Here is a 22,429-nt window from a genome sequence, read left to right as displayed (position 1 = left end):
GCTTAATTAAGGGAGGGACTTAATACGTCCCCAAAAGGGATTTTTTTTTGACAAATGTGGCATAAATTTTACCTGTAACATCCTTATCTAAAAGCATCCCAAAATTGTTAAGCCCATTAAATTGCCTTTTTTTTAAAAAAAAAAAAAAAAAAAGGAGAGAGAGAGAAGAGAAAAAGGAAGAAAATAATTTTACTTTGAAAATCTTAATTACTGTGATAGCAGGGTTGGGTTGTGCCTTTTTACGATTCCTGTATGATTTGCATTTTGAGTTGAAGTTTTGTTCTTCACAGCACACAAGCCAGCAATCAGGAGCATATAGAAATGGCTTGATAGATTCCCCTTTTAAACATGCTTATAAAACATTTTGCCTATGTAGCTTTTTGTATTACACATTCCATGGGGTTTCTCACATACCAATCAAGAAAGCATATCCCTTTTAATTCGTTTTCTCAGAAGTTTAAAAGCTTAGAAATATATATTAATGCAGAACAAATAAAATATTTCAAAAAACTACAGCAATATTGTAAGGAGTTTCATTTGAAAAGCAAAAAATGCTGTCATTATTTTTATTCTTCTTTCATGGTCTTTATCTGACCATAGAATTTGAGTGAGTAGATCAGACTACAATAGAGACTGCTCCAACAACTTGGATTCCTAATTCCCTTCCTGGTTCCTGACTAGGTTCAGAAAAAGACTCTTTCAGAAACATCAAATCTAGTGACAATGAAATTAATCACAATGTACAAAAGAAAAGCAGCTGGCAACCAAACACTGAATAAAGCCAAGCGTGAATTTAACTAGCTGTCAACCTCAATGTATATAATATGTACACATTATGTACTTCTTTATATTCTTTAGCTAGGCACAATCAGTATTGATGTATTTTTATTGTGTGTGTGTATATATATATGGATTTCCTATATTACCTCTGAAAGTTTTAAAATTACTATTAGTTATTACTACTTTAGGGCTTAGTAACTGCTACTAAACACAAGTAGAATATCTTGCCTCTAGTTGAAGACGAGTCTCTTTAAAACTGGTCATCACAGATATGCAGATAAATTCTATATCTGCTGGTTGGAACATTTCACTTTTGAAGTAAGATAAGTTTTAACATATGCCTTTGCCAAAAACTAACTCCAAGAAATAATTTAGGAAGAGCTATAACGGATGTTTTCTTCCTTCCACATAGGAGCATGCTCGGCACCAAAAATAGAAAGAGAATATTTGAGCTTTAAGCTAATGTCATAGGAACTAATATACATTGTATATGAGTAATAATTTCTTAAGGTCAACATCAGTCAATTCTTGTATGAAATTATGTTCAAATTCATAGTTCTTCTGGTTCGTTGTGGCATAGGGTGGTCTCTAGCTGAAACCGTTCATTACTATCTGCGTTAGTAAGGTCACTTGCTTGATCTGGTTCTCTCACTTACCAACTTTGATATCTTGGGAATGACTTGCAATCCAAGCAGATTTCTCACTGACCACTATCTAAGTCAGTGTGTATCATATGATGTTTAAATTAGTAGAATACTTAGGACCAAAAGTATTTCTTGGCATACAGATTTAGAGAAGTAAAAGCCACAGTCAATTATTTGTTCTTTTTTTTAAACCTGAATTTCAGAACTATTTTGAAGGGCATAAAAATAGATTCTCTGTGAAATTAGAATACAAAATGTTTGTTAAAAGTTTACACAGTCCAGGCCGGGATTGGAATTGCACTCAGTGTGTACTTTAAGGGAGTTACAGAACGCACCTATGCAAACCATTTTTTAATTTCCAACCTTGTTATCCTATTAAATCAAATTTTAAAAACTTGACTTCTGTGAGCATAGAGAACTTGAAAATGATACTTCATTATACATACAGAGGTCAGGAAAAATGGAAGTCCAAGTAGGCAAAACACTAGATTCCATTTCATTTCAAGCACTCTTTGCTAAGCCCTCTCCTCAGTCCTGGAGGTGAAAATAAGAATAAAATATTGCCCTTGCATTTAAAAGATCAACATTCTACTTGGGGGAATAGATATGAGGACAGACAAGTTGGGATATAATGCAGTAAGTGCCATGAAATAGTATGAGCTCAGTCCTTTGAGAGAACAAATGAGGGAACTCTACTTTGCCTGGAAAAATTGAGGCTAGTTTGATGAAATAGATAAGTTATTTCTTGAATCAGAGAAAGTAGACAATTAATGATATTCTATGAGTTAAATGTGTTGCTTATTTCAAAACAAAAATACAGAAATAAGGCTAAATGTATATGCCTCTACTTACAGAATTGTGTATAGGCAATTCCTTTGTAACTAATTATAATAGCAGAAACAATAGCTAGCATTTATTACACACTTATTATGCACCAGGCAATGTTCTAAATGCTTGCATGCATTATCTTTATTGCTCCCCATAACAATCATAGATGCATTATTATTATTTGCATTTTATATCTGAGGAACCCAAGGCACTGGCAGGGTAAATGACTTGTTCAAGATCAGGCCACAGAACTAGAAAGGAGCAGAGAGAAGATATGAACTGAAACAGTCTGTCTCTAGAGCCTGATATCATAAGGTTTTTATTTTCAATAAAGTACTTCATGATGGACAAATATAAAACATTCTATTTTGAATAATATTTTTGTAAAATTTTTCTTTGATATTTCAAATGTTTAAAAGAGTGGCTTTCTGCCCAGAACCACTTCACTGTGTCCATTACGAAGTTAGCTGGTTCTAAGCTCCATAGCAATATATTCTTGACAGCAAACAAGAACCTGGCTTACTTTATTCCTCAGCTTTTGACAACCTTTATTATTTCATTTATCTGCTATTCATAGCGAGATGTAAACATCTTACTTCCCAGTGTGATCCTCATATCAACAGTGGGTGAGTTTAAAATATTGGGAATCAATATGTTATAAAACATCAGCCAGTACTAAAAAGGCAGACCCAGAGAAAATTCATTGAATGTCAAATAAAAAATAAACATCAACAGTTAAAAATGTAATAAGATAATAAATAAAGGCAGGGAATTAAAAAAATTTCTTAACCCCAAAAGCAATTTGACAAGTAAGGTATACCTGTGTTAAACACAAAGCCACTTACAGTACAGGGAGCAATGAATTTTTCATGCAGGTAAACAGAACAATTCTTTTCTAAATTTAATAGACAGAATACATGACATTAGTGCCATTGATAGTAGGGTTGGGGACTCAGAAAGAGAGAGAACACTACAGTCTCTGTGAAAACATTAGTTAGCACAGGCTGTACATATTTTATTGATTTATGTAGACACTTAAGACTAAACGGTTTTAGACTGAGGATCTCTTTTTCATCCCAGATACGTATGCATATATTTCTTATGTGCAGGTACTCAGCTCTGCTATATACTTCTAACTCTCAGGCCCTCTTATCCCTCTCCTCCAAACTTGCACAATCTGATCCTACGGTCAGTCAGTCAGTCTGCATTTGCCTGTGAGACATCTTTTTATTGACCTGTCATTGAATCCACACTTCTATAGAAAGCCCTATAAGAAGTGAGAGAGAAGTAGGGCATTGCATTCCTTTTGGGATGTTTAAAATTTAATGTGCAACAGCTAACAATCAAAAAGAAACAAATAATAGTCTTGCAACTTGTTGCCTAGATAAAATAGATAGGAAGACAATCGTCTAGGAGGAGGTGTGATTGGGGTCTTGCAGTCCTTTCAATTCACCCAGTGAAAACATGCACTACCTACCATACTTTCACAAACATTGGAACTTAACAAATATTTTCTTCCTCCATTGCTGTTGCTTTTAGGAGTGGCACATATCTCCAAAGAGCCACAGCCTTCCAGGTGGGCACCTCCTTTCCCCAGCTTCTCTTCCTTCTGACCGTAAGTACCTATAGCACTCATGAGGCTCTTAGCATGAATTAAGAGTATAAACTAAAAAAAAAAAAAAACTCTCTAATTGTGAAAGGGCAAAGATCAGTTAGTACATAGAAAATATTTTTGTTTTTGTTGGTATTATTGACAGATTGTTTTCCCAGAGCCCTAGCAACCATATATATACATTCATTTATTGGTGTGTCTATTGAATGAATATTTTTGAGTCTCTTGCATGTCCTAGGCATTATGCAAATTTCTAGGGAAAATGCACAACTCCTACTCTCAAGGTCCTTCCATTCTAATGGGGGAAATATGTATGTGCAAGTGTGTGTGTAATGTGTGTATTACATATTTATCATATGGCGAATAATACAATTCTCCAGAGGGTAAAATTATTTTCTGGGAAATACAGAGAAGAGGCACCAACAAACCTGGAATATTATACGAAAGGATGAAAAATTGTCTTGGAAATGATATTAGAACTCTGACCTATACAAAGAGTAGGAAGTAGTTTTTTAAAGAGTGGAAAAACCATAAGCAACAATGGTAGAGTACCCTCTGTGAAGAACACAGGCAGCTGAGATTGTGGCAACATAGAGAGTAAGGGAGAGAGTTGCAAAATACGAAGGTACAATCGGAGGCCTGGGTCAAACCACAGGGAGCCTTAAAAGCTCTGATGTGTTAAACAGAACCAACGACAAAAACCACATGATTATCTCCATAGATGCAGAAAAGGCCTTCAACAAAATTCAACAGCCCTTCATGCTAAAAACTCTCAATAAACTGGGTATTGATGGAATGTATCTCAAAATAATAAAAGCTATATATGACAAAACCACAGCCAATATCATACTAAATGGGCAAAAACTGGAAGCATTCCCTTTGAAAACTGGCACAAGACAGGGATGCCCTCTCTCACCACTCCTACTCAACAAAGTGTTGGAAGTTCTGGCTGTGACAATCAGGCAAGAGAAAGAAATAAATAGTATTCAATTAGGAAATAAGGAAGTCAAATTGTCCCTGTTTGCAGGTGACATGATTGTGTATTTAGAAAACCCCATCGTCTCAGCCCAAAATCTCCTTAAGCTGATAAGCAACTTCAGCAAAGTCTCAGGATACAAAATCAATGTGCAAAAATCACAAGCATTCCTATACACCAATAACAGACAAACAGAGAGCCAAATCATGAGTGAACTCCCATTCACAATTGCTACAAAGAGCATAAAATCCCTAGGAATCCAACTTACAAGGGATGTGAAGGACCTCTTCAAGGAGAACTACAAACCACTGCTCAACGAAATAGAAGAGGATCCATTCCATGCTCATGGATAGGAAGAATCAATATTGTGAAAATGGCCATACTGCCCAAAGTAATTTATAGATTCAATGCCATCCCCATCAAGCTACCAGTGACTTTCTTCACAGAATTGGAAAAAACCACTTTAAAGTTCATATGGAACCAAAAAAGAGCCTGCATTGCCAAGACAATCCTAAGCAAAAAGAAAAAGCTGGAGGCATCACACTACCTGACTTCAAACTATACTACAATGCTACAGTAACCAAAACAGCATGGTACTGGTACCGAAACAGATATATAGACCAATGGAACAGAACAGAGGCCTCAGAAATAACACCACACATCTACAACCATCTGATCTTTGACAAACCTGACAAAAACAAGAGATGGGGAAATGATTCCCTATTTAATAAATGGTGCTGGGAAAACAGGCTAGCCATATATAGAAAGCTGAAACTGGATCCCTTCGTTACACCTTATACAAAAATTAATTCAAGATGGATTAAAGACTTAAATGTTACACCTAAAACCATAAAATCCCTAGAAGAAAACCTAGGCAATACCGTTCAGGACATAGGCATGGGCAAGGACTTCATGACTAAAACATCAAAAGCAATGGCTACAAAAGCCAAAATAGACAAATGGGATCTAATTAAACTAAAGAACTTCTGCACGGCCAAAGAAACTACCATCAGAGCGAAGAGGCAACCTACAGAATGGGAGAAAATTTTTGCGATCTACCCATCTGACGAAGGGCTAATATCCAGAACTCAAACAAATTTACAAGATAAAAACAAACTCATCAAAAATTGGGCAAAGGATATGAACAGACACTTCTCAAAAGAAGACATCTATGCAGCCAACAGACACATGAAAAAATGTTCATCATCACTGGTCATCAGAGAAATGCAAATCAAAACCACAATGAGACACCATCTCACACCAGTTAGAATGGCGATCATTAAAAAGCCAGGAAACAACAGATGCTAGAGAGGATGTGGAGAAATAGGAATGCTTTTACACTCTTGGTGGTACTGTAAATTAGTTCAAGCATTGTGGAAGATGGTGTGGCAATTCCTCAAGGATCTAGAACTAGAATTACCATTTGATCCAGCAATCCCATTAGTGGGTATATACCCAAAGGATTATAAATCATGCTACTATAAAGACACATGCACACTTATGTTTATTGTGGCACTATTCACAATAGCAAAGACTTGGAACCAATGCGAATGTCCATCAGTCATTGACTGGATTAAGAAAATGTGGCACATATATACCATGGAATACTTCAGCCATAGAAAGGATGAGTTCATGTCCTTTGCAGGGACATGGATGAAGCTGGAAACCATCATTCTCAGCAAACTATCACAAGGACAGAAACCCAAACACAGCATGCTCTCACTCATAGGTGGGAATTGAACAATGAGATCACTTGGACACAGGGTGGGAGCATCACACACTGGGGCCTGTTGGGGAGTGGGGGCCTGGGGAGGGATAGCATTAGGAGAAATACCTAATGTAAATGATGAGTTGATGGGTGCAGCAAACCAACATGACACATGTATACCTATGTATCAAACCTGCATGTTGTGCACATGTACCCTAGAACTTAAAGTATAATTTTTTTTAAAAAGGTCATCCTTCAGCATCAAAACTAAAGCCATTGTTTAGGCCCTAACTAATTCTACTACCGCCTCCCCTGTTCTGATGTAATTCTCTGATATCACTTACCACTATCTATTTTTTTCTAGTTCATTTCTTCCTTTGTTTATGTATTCATTTATTGTTTCCCTATTAAAATGTAAGCCTGGGGGAATAAAAATAAAAAGCTCTGATGTGTAAGCCATGGATAAGGTATGCTCTGGGTGGTGGGGAAGGCTGGGGATGTGATAGACCATCCAGGCAAAGGAAGAAAGTGAGAAAGACTAGACCTAAGAATCATAGGAGGCTCTTACACTAGCTGGAGATAATAAAGGCCTGACCTAGACTTGTGGTCGTGGGGATGGGAAGAAGGCGACAATGCCAATACATAGGTAGTAGAAATTCCTGCATGCGGTGAGTGAAAAGGGAGAGGGAGAAATCAAGACTTGCTCTCTAATATCACTGGAAAGACCATCAGTTGAGATAGTATCCATATATAGGATACAGTAGGTTTATTATACAAGATGTTATGTTCAGATATAATGAATATGAAATTAATATATACTAAGACAGTAAGGCCCATTGAAATTCTAAACATTAAGGGAGTAGATTATATATGATTTGGGAGTTAATTAGGGTATCTCTGAGATTACACAAAGTAACCCAAAGATAATACGTAAAAATAAAAAAAAAAAACATGATTTAATTTTGGGAGCATCAACATTTGATGGACATACTAAAAGTGAGGTGCATAAAGAGAAGCCTGAAAAATTTGATAATGTGGCGTAGAATACAAGGACTGCAATAATTTCAAATTGCAGGGAGATGGTCTGTAGAGTCAAGCATTTGCAACGAATAAAGAGAAAAGATAGAATAAGGGCTACAAACTACTATATTACATCTGATAGTTGGGAACCCCTATTGATTGTATGAAGACTAGCTGTGGTTATGAGCAGGAAAAACAGTGCAGCAGGCTGTGGATGAAGTGAGTACAGATATCTCTCAAAATTTGTAGGTGAGCATTGAGACAATTAATTGACTTAAAGGAAGAGGTTGTTACCGTTGATGAGAAAGGCTTCTCATGATTATTGTTTGAAGAGCAGGGGCAGGCAGAGACTGGCCTTTAAAGATAAAAGGGAGAGGAGATGACAGTTGGAAAATATCTGAAAGAGAACAGGAGGTGGAAGAGTTAAGGACAAAATCGAGATGCTACTTTGAACAAGAGAAAGAACATATTAGCCTCTCAGACTACAGGGAAGGATGAGATAATGTGTCTGCTACAGATAATTTTATAATTAGTGAGGTGAGAAATTTACCAGCATTAGACCTGAAGACCTCAGGTGTGGATCTTCAACAGCAAGAGGAAAGAAAGTTGAGTAGGGAGATTAAGAAAACAGGAGAAATTTTGGAATAGTCTGAAGAAAATGAGAGAGGGAGCTGATTAAGAAAAATACTCATGAACAGAGATGGGGTCAAATAGATGTCTTAAACCATAGATTTGTATAATAGTACTAAGTGGCAATACAGTGTTTTCCACCATCCCTCAAATATTCATGTGTGAGGTTGAAGAAAGCCCATTAGAATATTTATTTTGTGCTGGAATTCTGGGTAGATGTGCAGGGAGGTATTTATCCATTCAACCATTCATGAGGATGACCCTCCACCACCATGTGTAGATGGTTAGCCTATTTCTTAGGAGCAGCAGTTTCACCTCTTCTTCAGCCATCTCCATGGCCTCCATTGTGTTGCCTTGGTCTCTGTCTTGAAACTCTTGCCCAGGCCAGGCTTGCACTCTGCCTCCTGGTTACTCTTTAATGTTTTATAAATTGAGATTTCTTAACCTGACATATAAATCTCTACATGGTGGAGTCCCCACCTACTCCTGACCTCCTCTCCCATCACCTGCTCCCTAATCTACAATGCTCCTACCCAACTCACCGAGTACATTCCTAGGGCCTTTGCACTAATCTTTCCCTCATCCCATAATGCCCTATCACCTGATCTTCACATGGCTGGCTCTTTCTCATGCTTCGACACCCAGCTTAAAAGTTACCTCCCGAAAGAAAATATTATGTATCTTCCCATCTGTTGTACCTGACCTCTCTATCCCTTCAGAACTCTATTATTTCATACTTTTTCTTACTAAATGTATTCTTTCATAAGTTTTAGAAATAAAACAAATATTGTCATTAATGCATTTCACTACTCATTTTTTTCACTACTCATTATTTTATCTTGTTTTTACTAGACTGCAAAATCTTTGAGTGCATGAGCACGTCTGTCTTGTATAGTAATATTGTCACCCCAACCCTTCCCTAGCAAAATGCTGAACTAAATGCCTGCCTGGTACATAGTAAAAAATGCTGACTCATTAAATGAATCAAGATGAAAGAGTAGATGAACGAACCTCCTAACTGCCATATATATAGCAAATTTTGCTGTTTCTATTTTGGGCATTGATCACTATTGTTCAACTTTGCCTTTGTGAAACCCTTTTACCTTGAATCTCTACAACATCATGTATCCCAGTGTTCTTACTTTCTTGGGACACTTGCTCTCATTAGTAACTTCCTTTTCCCCTAAACACCCCTTAAATATTAGCATTCCTTAAAGATTTACCCTTGGCCCTTGGCTCTTCCTAGTCACCATATTTTTCCAAGATAATCTGAATCATGGTCACCACTTTAACCGTCCTATATGCTAACAATCCCCCAATTTTTCAGCTCAAACTTTTATTTGTCATGCAGTTTAAAGCTGTTTATCCAAAAGCCCAGAAAGAATTTCTAAATTAATATTTCCAAGTTGCCAAAAACTTAAGATTTCTAAAATTACACATTCCATTTTTCTCACATCCTCACCCTGTTTCTGCTTTTATACCTCTCCATTTATAGCACCACCATCCAGCTAGTTTTACCTAGGCCACCTACTCAGTCATTTATTCTTTCAGTAAATATTTATTGAGTGTTTCCTACAGGCCAGACACCATTCTGAACACTTAGAATAGGTACATCAATATATAAAACAGGTAAAAATAAGCAAACAAAATGCCTACTTATATTTGTCCTAGAATACTTAGTCAATTTAGAATCTTCTTTTCCACTTCCTATTTCTATTTGGTAACCCAGTTTTGTAAATACTTTAACTTACAAACTCTTCATCTCATTTTTTCAATTCCTTCTCTACCACCTTAGCCCAAGTTCCTGTGACCTCTTACATTACAGTAACTTTTTAACTGGTCAGCCTGTCTTCAGTCTACCCCTAGGATACACTTCCTAATTGCAACAAAACAAATCTTTCCAAAATACTAATCCTGTCCTGATTTTTCCCTAGATTAAAATCTTTTAGAGAATGTCTGTCCTGTCCCTACAAGATGAGTGTCTTGTCCATATGTCTATGAAAATCAAGTCCAGAGGACTAAAGGCAGACTAACACAAAATCAAAATTATGTAAAGGAAGGAGAGGAGAGAGCCCTAGGTGAATGCCCCAAATATTCTAAAGTTTTCATTACAGCACATCATCATAATATGAAATGTGCTGGCACCAGCTGGAAGAGACCAAGCAAATCCAATCAATTTATGCATGTATTTTTTCATCATAGAAAATACAGCTTTCATTTTCTCTTTATCATTCCTTGTGCTTGTTATACAATCTTATTTTATACAATTTGTTAAATTATAAAGTTTAATTTTAACTTCCAATTCTGGATAATTGATTGAATACTCTGAACAAAACAGTCTCCTAATGTAGATTTCTATGAGCCATACTAGCTATTTGTGCTAAATATATAAGTGCCATAATAAAGCAAGATTCATTTTTATATATAATTCTCATTTCAACTTCAGTTTTCTTTTTAAAAAAACTTTTTAGCAAATAACAATTTATCTATTGAGCCAATGTAGAAATTCATCTTGATGGTTACTTAATGAATAGGGCAAACCAAATCACTCCACTTTTCTTTGAGTAATTTTTGGAATGAGGTGTTATTTATAAAATCATAACTTCCTTTGAACCAGAAATAATCTTACACTTCAGTAAGCTTGATATTTTTTAATTGGAGCTAAAAACTGATATTAAAGGCATGGATTGTCTTATTTGAGGGAAGCCATATTAGTCATTGTTTTTCTTGGTTGGCAGAATCAATCAATTCACCTATCAATCAAATATTTATTAGGTGCCAACCTTGGACCTGGCATTGATCCAGTACTGGTCCAAAAAGGGGAAAATAAGATTATAAATTCTGAACTAGAAAATATGTTGATTAAGATATTTTTATTTCCAACAATATGAACTGTGTGTGTGTGTATACACACATATATATATGTAAAAGATCTCTGTAAAAAGCATTATTTTTAGTTTGAGGGATGAAAGGTATTATTTAAACTCTGATATAATATAAACATACATGGTATTCAGATCTCTTCTTCAGCGAAATGCTGTTTCCTAAAGGATTTGTGATATTGGGTAGTTTTTTATAATTACTCTCTTTTAAAGCAATGAACCAGTGTCTCTGCTCTACAGAGCACTGCACTGGGTCACTGTGCCATCTTAGGTGGTCTCTCAAGGGGCTTGTTGGGAATAAAATAATTCTGAGCTGAGGGCCCTTCCCGGTAGACTCGAAGACTCCATTGTTCCATGTCAGTCTGTATTTACAGGCAATATCCACTTGATCTCTGAATTGAGAGTTCAAGTAATCCCTGTAGAGCTTAGTCCCAAGAGAACAAATAGAAAGTCAAAGGAGTGATGCTTCTCTAAGTCAACAAAGAACAATTATTGAAGTCTAGGCAAGATCTTTATATACAAAATAACCTCTTCATCTAGATTCTCAGGTTGTACTTATTATGGATTCAAAATATGAATTAGATGAGGAAATATAGAGTAAAAGAGGCCACTTTAATTTTTTTTTCAGGCTCTTTGTCACTGTATGAGTTAGTTAATAGATACAAGTCATTGTATCCCAAAAGACTTGCATTAGGGAAAATCTTCCATACATCTAATTATTTAAACAGTAATCAATCAGCCTTTAAACATGACAATATAGGGCAATTGAATAAGCGCAAAATACATTTAGCTAATAATGTGTTAATTTAGGGGATAATTTGAAATAGCAGCTATCACTTATTTTTGTCATCCCAGAAAATTATTTGAGCACTTTATACGGAGATCAGATGTTCTGATGAATTTTTCTCAGGTCATTGTGGCCCTGAGTTTTTTTAACACTTGCAGAACCAGCCTCATCAACAAGTACTTCCAGAGAAAACAGCACCTGGATGGTATCTGCTCCTCAGAGTTCTGGGTCCCAGGCCAACAAAACTCATTCTTTATGATGAAAAACATTGAAACCAGCTGAGCATTGTCTTCTGCTCAGAGGACTGGGTTTCAGAACCACAGAGCCCTTTCCGTAAGTTTTTAGGTTGTAATAATTCCAACATCTTTCCTTTGTTTCCTCAGTTCTAAGGGTGATGCCTGTTTCCTCCATGTGTTATTTGCCTGATACCTTAGAACACTCTTTTTACCCTGTTAGTTACTTAGGAAACAGCTTATCCAGGTAACAGCTCTTTATGTTAACTTCTCTAAGTTCAAATAACTAGTCTATGGTTTTGCCTCCTGATTGTACCCTGACGTAAAAAATAAATCATGTATTTCCACTTACTGACTAGCCAAAATTCTTAACCTTCCTAAGCATCAGTTTCCTAGCCTGCAAAATAGGGCTAATATTAGTACCTACCTCATATAGTTGTTGTGAAGATTACATTAAATAGTACATGTAAGTGTAAATAAAATACCTGCCAAAACTTAAATATCCAATATTATACAGCTTCAAGGGGATTATAATCTGGCCAATAAAGTAAAACAAATATGTTCTAATTCATAAGCTATAAAAGCTATAGAGTGGGTCCATGAATGTTTATTTATGTCTTTAAATTGTATGTATCCATTCTTTTGTATTAGCATTTATTTTACAATATAAAAAGGATACTAAAACAAAGTGAGCCTGAGAAAATTATATGAAAAAGTGTATACCATGCAAACACAGCAACTAAAAACCCTTAGAACAAAGAGTGCAAGAATCTATATTTGGTTATATTTTTCTCCAACTGTCAAATTTCTTAAAGTGAGCATGTATAATTCTCATAACAAAAAAAAATTAAATTTGAAAATTTAAGGACGAGAAGATTTTTTTTTTCGGTTAAATGGAGAAAATTTTTAATTGCAGGGAATTTCAAGAGGTTCAGAAAGAACTTCCCTGTTGGGTGCAGAAAGGAATATGTGTACCTGGTCTTTAAGCCACGTTTCCCACAGCATCCCCTACCCTCCCATTTCCAAAGGCTGCCATGTCCATCAAAAGCTGAGCTCTGTCTCCCAGGGTCTGTTATCAGAAAGCTCTTTGGTAAAATGTTGCAGATTTAATGAGGTCTTTATCTTTTCTTTCATCATAACCCATAAATTGACAGTAATAGAATAAAAAATATATAGACAAACAACTTCTGTGAAAGAGGAAGGAAGTTTCAGCAGAAGGATTATGTCCACAAAATTTTGAAGATGTTGACAGAATGTAAGAGCCATGACTGAATGAAAACCAAGGATACTGAGACCTGAACGTCTACAGGAGGGAACGCCAATGAGAACCAAGGCAATTTACATCACAGAACTTAGAACTTACTGTTGAAGATGGAGCTACAACCTGCTAGATTATTGAAAATGTGTATAAACAGACTTCAGATCTACTCTTTCTCAAAATGCACAGCCTGACAGAAGTCAGACTTTTCTGGAGCTCTAGCATGAGAGAGTGTCTTGATTCTAGGGACATGGGGCAAAAAATTTCCCAACACTTTTCATACCGGCAGCTTTCAGAAAGCTGACTGATATTTCGCCTCTCTGTTTCTCTACTCCTACTAGCTAAGAATTAAGATTCCCTGTTGGGGAAATTGATCAGATGAGGAGAAATGGCCACAGAGATGACAATTTGAAGTCCCAAACAAAACAGCTAGGTGCTTATTCAATTATCTTTCTGTCAGACCCCCAAGAAATAAGTTTCCTTCATTTATGCTGACCTTAAAATTAGCTTTTTAGCACTCCAATCTTAAACATGAATGAAAAACCAAAAATCACTACATAATTTAAGAAACATAAAACAGGAAGAAGGGAAACAATATACAAACTGAAAGGATTACTAATGAAACAGATACTATACAGGGAATAGAAGAAAACTTAAAAGAAAAATAAACTGTGATTATTATCCCTAGAGTAGCATGTATGCATATATGTATATATAATGTTTTATGGAAGATATATATACATATATATCTTGACAGTAATAGAATAAAAAATACATAGACAAACAAGTTCAGAGAAAGGGGAAGGAAGTTTCAGCAGAAGGATGATGTCAACAACATTTTGAATATGTTGAAAGAATGGCAGAGCCATGATTGAATTACAATCAAGATACACACACACACACGCACGCACACGCATACGCACATGCACTATCACTAGAGTAGTATACATATATTATGTTTTATGGAAGATATACATATGTTATTTTTATATATTTATATACAATATATGTATACTGCTCCAGGGATAGCGCATATATATTTATTATATTTTATGGAAAACATATATATAGATAGCTATCTTCCATAAAACAAGAACAAAATGCTATACTCCAGTGGTCACATACAATGATAGAACTCAGGTAATTAAAATTAAATTTCTTCATTTTTGTAATCACTATGCAATCATTATTTATTTTGAATCTTATATTTAAATCCAGGAATATGTAGTACAATAGGGACTGAAAACAGAAGCTACACCCAAAGACAGCTCAAATGATTCTGAAGTATTATGAACTTATCTCAAATGAGTGTACTGTGTCAGGAGGGAGGGAGCTAACTCTATAATTCAGAGTTCTCCACATTAATTTTTATGCATAATACAATATTTAATATGGGATCAGTAATATAGCATGTGCTAGTTTGAAGTTCACATATATATTATTAAAAGTCAACAGTAATCCTAGCAGTTGTTGAGAACTTTAAATAATAGTAGATTTAGGTGGACAATTGCTGGCACACTAGTCAAAATAAGAGTATCTTTTAGTAAGTTTTAATATGATTTAAAAATTCTCTTTAGACCATTCCTTATTGCCTGCACTGAGGAAGACGGCCCCATTGACCCACTCTTGGTACTCCAGCTCCTAGAACTAAAACATATGAGTTTCCAGATTGAAACGATTTACCAAATGCTCTGCAAAAATGAATGAAAAAAAATCCACTCTAAGACATCTCATTTTGAAATTACAGCATGCTTATGATAAAAAAAAACCTTAACATTTAAGAGAGAAAATGCAGCCCATATACTAACAGATTGCTCAATAGCAACAATGAAAACTAGAAGATAATAGAAAAAATCCTTTAAAATTTTAAGAGAAATGTATTTCCAATCAGGATTCATAATCAAGCTGAAATATAGAAAGTATGAAGGCAGAATAATGACATTTTAATATAGCCATGTCAGAAAACATATTTTCAATGCACTTTTCTCAAGAAGCTATTAGAGGATGCTCTATGTACAAAATGAGGAAAGAAACAAAAAAAAAAAATAGGAAATGAGACGCAATACATAAAAGAAGAAAAAGGAATTCCCGAGTTGGTGAAGGGTGACATCATATCTGAATGCCACTGGTTTAGAATAACAAACTGAGAAAAGTAGACGAGGGTCTTATGGAAGGAATTACCTAACAAATACTTGGAGTGAGTGTTTATCAGGTATACTTGACAGCATTTGCCTCAGCTCTCCTATTAGAGCATAGGCTACATGAAGTCATGAAACTGGTCTGCCTTATTAAACTATTGAGTCTCTAGAACATAGGCAGGCACTTCTTAATTATTTGCTGAAATTTAAAGGAACACTGACTTTTTTAAATCTTTGTTATCTTTCTGTTAGAAATATCTCCTTGAAAGGAGGATGAAAAAGGACATGCCTAACAGTGCATTTTCAAATCTGATTAAGCCTGCCATGAAAAAGGAAGAAAAGAAAGTTGCAATTGTAAATGATACTGCAAATGATGCCAAATTGTACCCTTAAAGTATGAGTGCAAATTAAGAATATCTATCCAAACTTAAAATGCACCTACAGGTTGACTCAGCAATTTTCCTCTATCTGTATATAAAAGTGGTTTATACAAAGGTGCAATGTAAAAAAAATGGTCAGTGCAGCATTCTTTATTATAGCTAAAAACTGGAAACTTTTTTCATCTAAAGGGATCTGAGTAAATAAACTTTGGTACAGTGGGTTGTAATGTAGCTGTTAACACAAAATGAAGTAGATTTGAATGTGTTAACTTCGGAAGATCTCCCAAGATTTATCAATAAGTCAGGAAAGTAAGACAATAAAAAATAGAAATGGACTGATCCAATTTGTGCAAAGGAAAATATACACAACCAAAGTTGGACAATATATAGGTATCTTCTCCCACTATTAAATACAAATTATCAGTCACACATACCATGTGATGAATTAAAATAATTAGTACATTTAGATTATTCAGAGAGGTAACTACTGTTGTGCTGGCAAATGGTTAACTGACTCCTCAAGAAAAAATGTTGGAAAAAGATGTTCACTATGTGCTCTCCCAAGCCAGGCTGAGCCAGCACCAGAACATCACTGGAGGTAACCCCAAGATAAGGGGTTTGTATTGCCAGAGCATATACGATCTCCACTCTCAGCCCTCGTAGCTCATTTTTATCTCTCCTGTTATCCAATAGTAAGGCCAGAAAGACCATTCAGCAGGGCAAAGTTTTCTGTGATGTTTAATTTCCCTATGAAGTTGGATGAGCAGAGCTGCTAAACAGCTTTTGCACTGAACAAAGATCAGGCAATTTACATGATTTTCCTTTGCCCCTTTTGGGCTGTTGGATGTGTTTGCATGTAGAGTAAAGAAAATATTAGGTATAACAAGAATGAGCTATCAAATTGATATTCCCTGACCTTTCGAAATGGAAAACACACCTTAAATTAACAACATGTATGGAATAAATGCAATGAGTTATGCCCTTTGACTTCAAACTATTTGCTTTCCAGATATGTGTGTATGACCATCAACTTTCTGACAGAAACCCTAATACTAGGTCTTTGAAAATCCCCACAGTAAATGCTTGGCTAAATAGCAAGAAAGGAGAAATGATCTTTCCTCTTAAGTGAGTGCTGATCCAGGCTGCAGTTTCTTCATTTGCTCAATGCAATGTCATCTACCTACCATCACATCTGGGCAAAGGTCATGCATCAACAATGTTTATCTATGTCTATGTTTATTCACAGCTGGAAGTAGGCAGGAAGGGTAGTTATGAAGAAGAAACTTGAGAAAAATTGCAAAAGGAGAAAGAAGGAGGATTTCTGTCATAATATATAAATCTTACCCCCTTTGATGAGTTCCTAACAGGCCCCACATAGGTGATCCTGTCATTGAAACTAGGATGTTTTTATAGGGGAGTAGGTAAATAATTGATAATTAAGGCTGAACAAAAAATATAAACCAAGGCTGTCCTGGACTACATAGGATATATGGTCACTTATCAATAAATGATATTACAATTAAGCACATAAAGTACATAAAGTTAAGAGTTGTAATTTGGTTCTTTCACTTAACAGTACAAAATCAGTGTCCCAAAGAAAATGATAATATAATTTGGAAAGATGATTTGGAAAGAAAAAAGTCTAATTACATGTGTAGTTAATACAAAGAAAATCAAATTCGTAGCATATGAAGTTAAAATATTTTTACCAAGTTGCAGAGCTACTCTAGGATGTTTTTAGAGAAAGACAGACAGATAGGTGATAGATAGATAGATAGATAGATAGATAGATAGATAGACAGTTGAATTTTATTTTGCCAAAATAAATGCATTTCTAAAAAGATATTAACACAATGTTTATTGAATTTAATTATCCTTCAATTTTAATCATGAAACTAGATATGTGAGCCTTGAAAACATCTAGTTCCACACATGTAATCAAATTACTTCTATAAATGCCACAATGTTAAAAATAGTATACTGAAAATGTAACCGAATTAATATTAAAAGTCAATATTGTGCAAAGTTTTCTAAGTTTTTTCTAATATTTTAAACATTATTTTAAAGGCATAAAGCAAACGAAAGACATTCTAATCAAACAAACCACACTGTTCCAAATTGTAAGTTCTACATTCTTTCCGTCCTAACATCCTACAACAGAATAACCTTTCTTCTTTTTGGTTTATGAGACTGCATTTCACTATAATTTGTGGAAAGCTCTGACACAAAGAAATAAAAGAGTTTGATGTAGAATACACATTGGAAAAGATTCAAAAATAAGAGACAGTCTCTCAAAATACAGCAATAAATTTATTTTGCTCCATCCCCATTTGTCGGAAGTTATACAACTGTAAATAAAGTAATAGACAATTATATTTGCCCTATATGCTGATGTAAGCAGAAGATTTTTAGGTCTCTCTATTCAATGAGGAAAACAGAAATTCTCTGATGTGATAATTCATTTAATCCATGTCAGAACAATGCCCTGAATTATCAATTTTGTAATGGTATATTTCTGTACATAGAGTTTCTGCATTACAACATGTACCTGTAAAACTTAAAAGGACTGTCAGTTTTCCCGTTAGACAAAACTCTGTTCAGATCCTAGCCTGAGTAAAATGTCAGGTTCTGATCTCTAAAACCAAAGAGGAATGTGTAGTGCATAATCAAACTAAGTTTTACTTTGCTAAAGGCAGTAATAATTCATTTCAAGCGACTTCTTTGTCCAGGTCATGCAATCCCAACCAACCATGGCCAATTCTGGGGCTTCAGTGCAAACTGTGTTAGAAACACTATAGGATGACTTAAAAATATACTTGACTATTCAACATTGTTTCATTTCAAATGAAATTTTAATGTGCATAAATTAAGGACTAGAGTTTATAAATGCCCCAATGCTATTAACTGCAATATTTGTGAAAGATTATTCTATAATTATGTTTAAATTGATGGAACAAGTATATCTATAGACTCAAACCAGAATGGGGAAAAAATCATGACTTGAATGTAAATCTTAATTGACCTTATTAAACTAGTATCTGAGGAATTGAACAGGCAGATGAAACAGAAACTTTGTTTAATAAATAAATGCAGTGCTGCACTTAATAAAAAATGATTGTAAAGAAAATTTTTAGCCATCGTATTACTCACCTATTCATTCCAAAGTGTAATTGTCAGCTTTATTTTCCTATGCCAGAGTTACTGGCTGCATCTTTGGGATATTTACAATTTGTGCAATTTATTGAGACAGATCCAATTCCTTTTTTATTTGTTTTCCCAAAGCACCTACTTTTTTACCTTTGCTGACCAGTGCAAAATCATCCTCACTAATGTTTATAAAATACCACATTATTGTTAGATATCGAATCCAAATGCAAGCACTGCAGGTTCTAACAGATAGGAGCTTGATGGAATCTGTCTTTAGATTGTGGCTGTCCAGACTGCCTAAGCATAGATTCTGTAAAATCAGTGACATGAAAGAATGGAATAAAAGAAAGACAGGTGTGTGTGTGTGTGTGTGTGTGTGTGTGTGTGTGTGTGTGTGTGTGTGTGTGTTCAGGGACAGATATGTGTTTGGGGGAAAGAGGCAGATGGATTAAAAAATAACAGAGGGAAAGAAAGGGAAATTCTAGTAAAGAAAACATTCTAAAACTCGAATGCAAAAATATTGCAGCATCTCATTTTCCCAATGGTTATTAGCCAATGTTAAGCCAGACATAAGAATAATTAAAATTTACATTAAGAAATAGGTTAAATTCATAATTTGAATATTTAAAGATATTTATAGCCATTTGTAGTCCAAATTCTTAGTGTTTATAAAGAATACTACATGTAATAGAAAATATCAACTACAAAAAAAGGAATTTAATTTTGTGTCTTCTAACTAAAATACGAAGAGGCGCCATTTCCCAGTAGTTAAGGGGCAATGGAATATTTTATTGCTATCCCATCATTCACTACTGAATTTCTACCTTCCTCTCCCACAGTGAAAATAAACTTAAGGACAGTGGATGTTTGCTGGGCAGGGGCAGGGATTCCCTCTATTCTCTGCCCAGCAACATAGAAAAATGAGAACCAGATCTGCTTATTCTTCACACATGACCCATCTCCTATTTTAAAGAAGGAAATATACCAAAGAAAGAAGGAAACCAACACTGATTATATTGGTACCATATGCTAGGGATTATTCTAAGATCTTTACCTACATGAGCTCCTTTAATCCTCTCAATACCTTTCTGATGTAGTAATTACTCCCATTTCACTAATGAGAAAATTGAAGCTCTGAGAAGGTAAGCAAATTATCCAAGGTTATAGAGGAAGTAGGTGTAGACTAGAGAACACCCCATTAAGGATACCTTGCAAGCATCTAGATTGTTTCATATGTAAAGCTTAGAAGTAGATTATAATAAACACCTTATAATAGGACTTATAAGAAATTCAGAATATTTGAACATTATTAATGCATTGCTGCTTCATGTGAGTTTTATTTGTGTTACCATGAAATCAATATATAAATGTATTATTGGGGAAAAATGGGTTTATGAACATTTTATCTGCAAAATCAGCTAAATGAATTATCTATGTAAAGGAGCAATTGAAATCCAGTTTGGGTTAAACAGCGATGGCCTAAAAGACCACCAGATGTACCTGTTGATAAAGCATAGCTAAGTTTCCTAGATCTACTGCAGAAAGGGCTAACTTTATGAAATTTCAGTTGCATCTTCATTTGGGGAATTAAGGGACAGGGATGGTTATAGGTTTCTTAAGATCTACATTGGATAACTTTAAGGCAAGTATGGATAGGTGGAGAACTGGTTGGGAATGGGTGGAATTTATGACATGATAGATTTGGATTTGTGGGCACAGCAAAGAGAGGTTCTCACCTAAATTGAGTCTTGATGAGCAAATTATTATACAATTTTCACTGGGTCACAGACTTATCTTCCAGTAGCAAGTATTTTCTAGAGCACACAACTGAGTTAAATTTTCTTTTTTCCGGGGTTGTTTACCACTGGGGCAGGAAATTATGATGGTTCCAGTTTTCACTTGTGTCATGCAAAATATAAAATGTTATAGTTTAACACCGAAGCCCATGCTCCTCTTGCTTTCTCATGCGTCTTCTGAAGAAGAGAGTAAAGCTCTCCAAGGGATGAGCCCTCAACACTCTGGCTTTACCTCAGTCTTGATAACCAGTTTCTCTGAGCTTTCATTCTTCCACTCATAGAAGAGACAAAAACATTCTTTCTTTTAAAAACAAGCTTACGGCTGGGCGCTGTGGCTCACGCCTGTAATCCCACACTTTGGGAGGCCGAGGCGGGTGGATCACAAGGTCAGGAGTTTGAGACCAACCTGGCCAAGATGGTGAAACCCCATCTCTACTAAAAATAAAAAAAATTAGCCAGGCGTGGTGGCGGTGCCTGTAGACCCAGCTGCTCAGGAGGCTGAGGCAGGAGAATTTCTTGAATCTGGGAGGCAGAGGTTGCAGTGAGCCGAGATCATGCCACTACACTCTAGCCTGGGTGATACAGTGAGACTCCATCTCAAAAAATAAAAATAAAAACAAGCTTACTTCTCTGAGGACTAGAATGTGTATCTTCATAATTTTTTCAGGACTAGGCTTATTCCCAGTGACTTTTCTTTCTCCCTTTGCCTTGCCCTTGGAGTTTTAACATAAATAAACCTGTGGTCTGTTTTGTTTTGTTTTTTCTTTTTAAAAAGATCTAACAAACAAACCTTTTTTAAACCAAAGACATCAAAATATATGAGTTTGAATGCACTAGTTCTCTAGCAGAGAAAAATCTAGGAAGTTCATGTCAATATTCCATATATTTTCCCAAAAGCCTGGAACAGTAAGGAAAGTGAGTTCTCAAAATCTTTATAGAGCAGTATCCCTACTAGTTATGGAAAAACAGAAACAAAAACAACTATCCATTTGGATGGTGGAGGCAGGTGCCTTTTTCATGAAAAGAGACTTCTAAGAAATAAGGGATCATAAACTTATTTTATGTTGCTTAGTATGAACCCTGGATGAATTACAGAGTTATAGGCAAATATAAATACTACTGAGTTAGGCCCGGAGTCGGTCCTGAAAGAGACAGAAAGTCCTGCAGAGCAAACTGTTTAGATAACTAGAATTAAGGCCAAACTCAAGGGTGAATTTCTCCCAGTGCTATAGCACCAAGAGGGGTGGTGACTCTATATTGCTTAAACACATGGGAAGGAGTGTGTCTGTGTGTGTGAGTGTGTGCATGTGTGTGTGTGTGTATTAGAGAGAGAGAGAGAATGCCAGGATGAGGAGAAGTTTCCACAGATCAAAAAAGCTTGTATTTTTCCACCATCACAGTTTCTGGGGGTAGTCCAGAAGCTTTCAAAATAATAACCAGTTTCTGTGCCCCTTTCTGAGGGAAGCTGCTACAGGCAGTTTTCTCAGCTATTCTGGTGTTAGATGACTATACCAGGAAACTGTGACTGAATTGAAAGCAGTCCAATAGGGATATTCCATTTTGAATGATTATTAATCTACCTAGTTAGCAATCTGTGCTTGAAAAGTTGA

Source organism: Pan troglodytes, chromosome 10 (assembly GCF_028858775.2).
Source record: "Pan troglodytes isolate AG18354 chromosome 10, NHGRI_mPanTro3-v2.0_pri, whole genome shotgun sequence".
Lineage (NCBI taxonomy): Eukaryota > Metazoa > Chordata > Mammalia > Primates > Hominidae > Pan > Pan troglodytes.
This window is presented reverse-complemented; position numbering follows the sequence as displayed.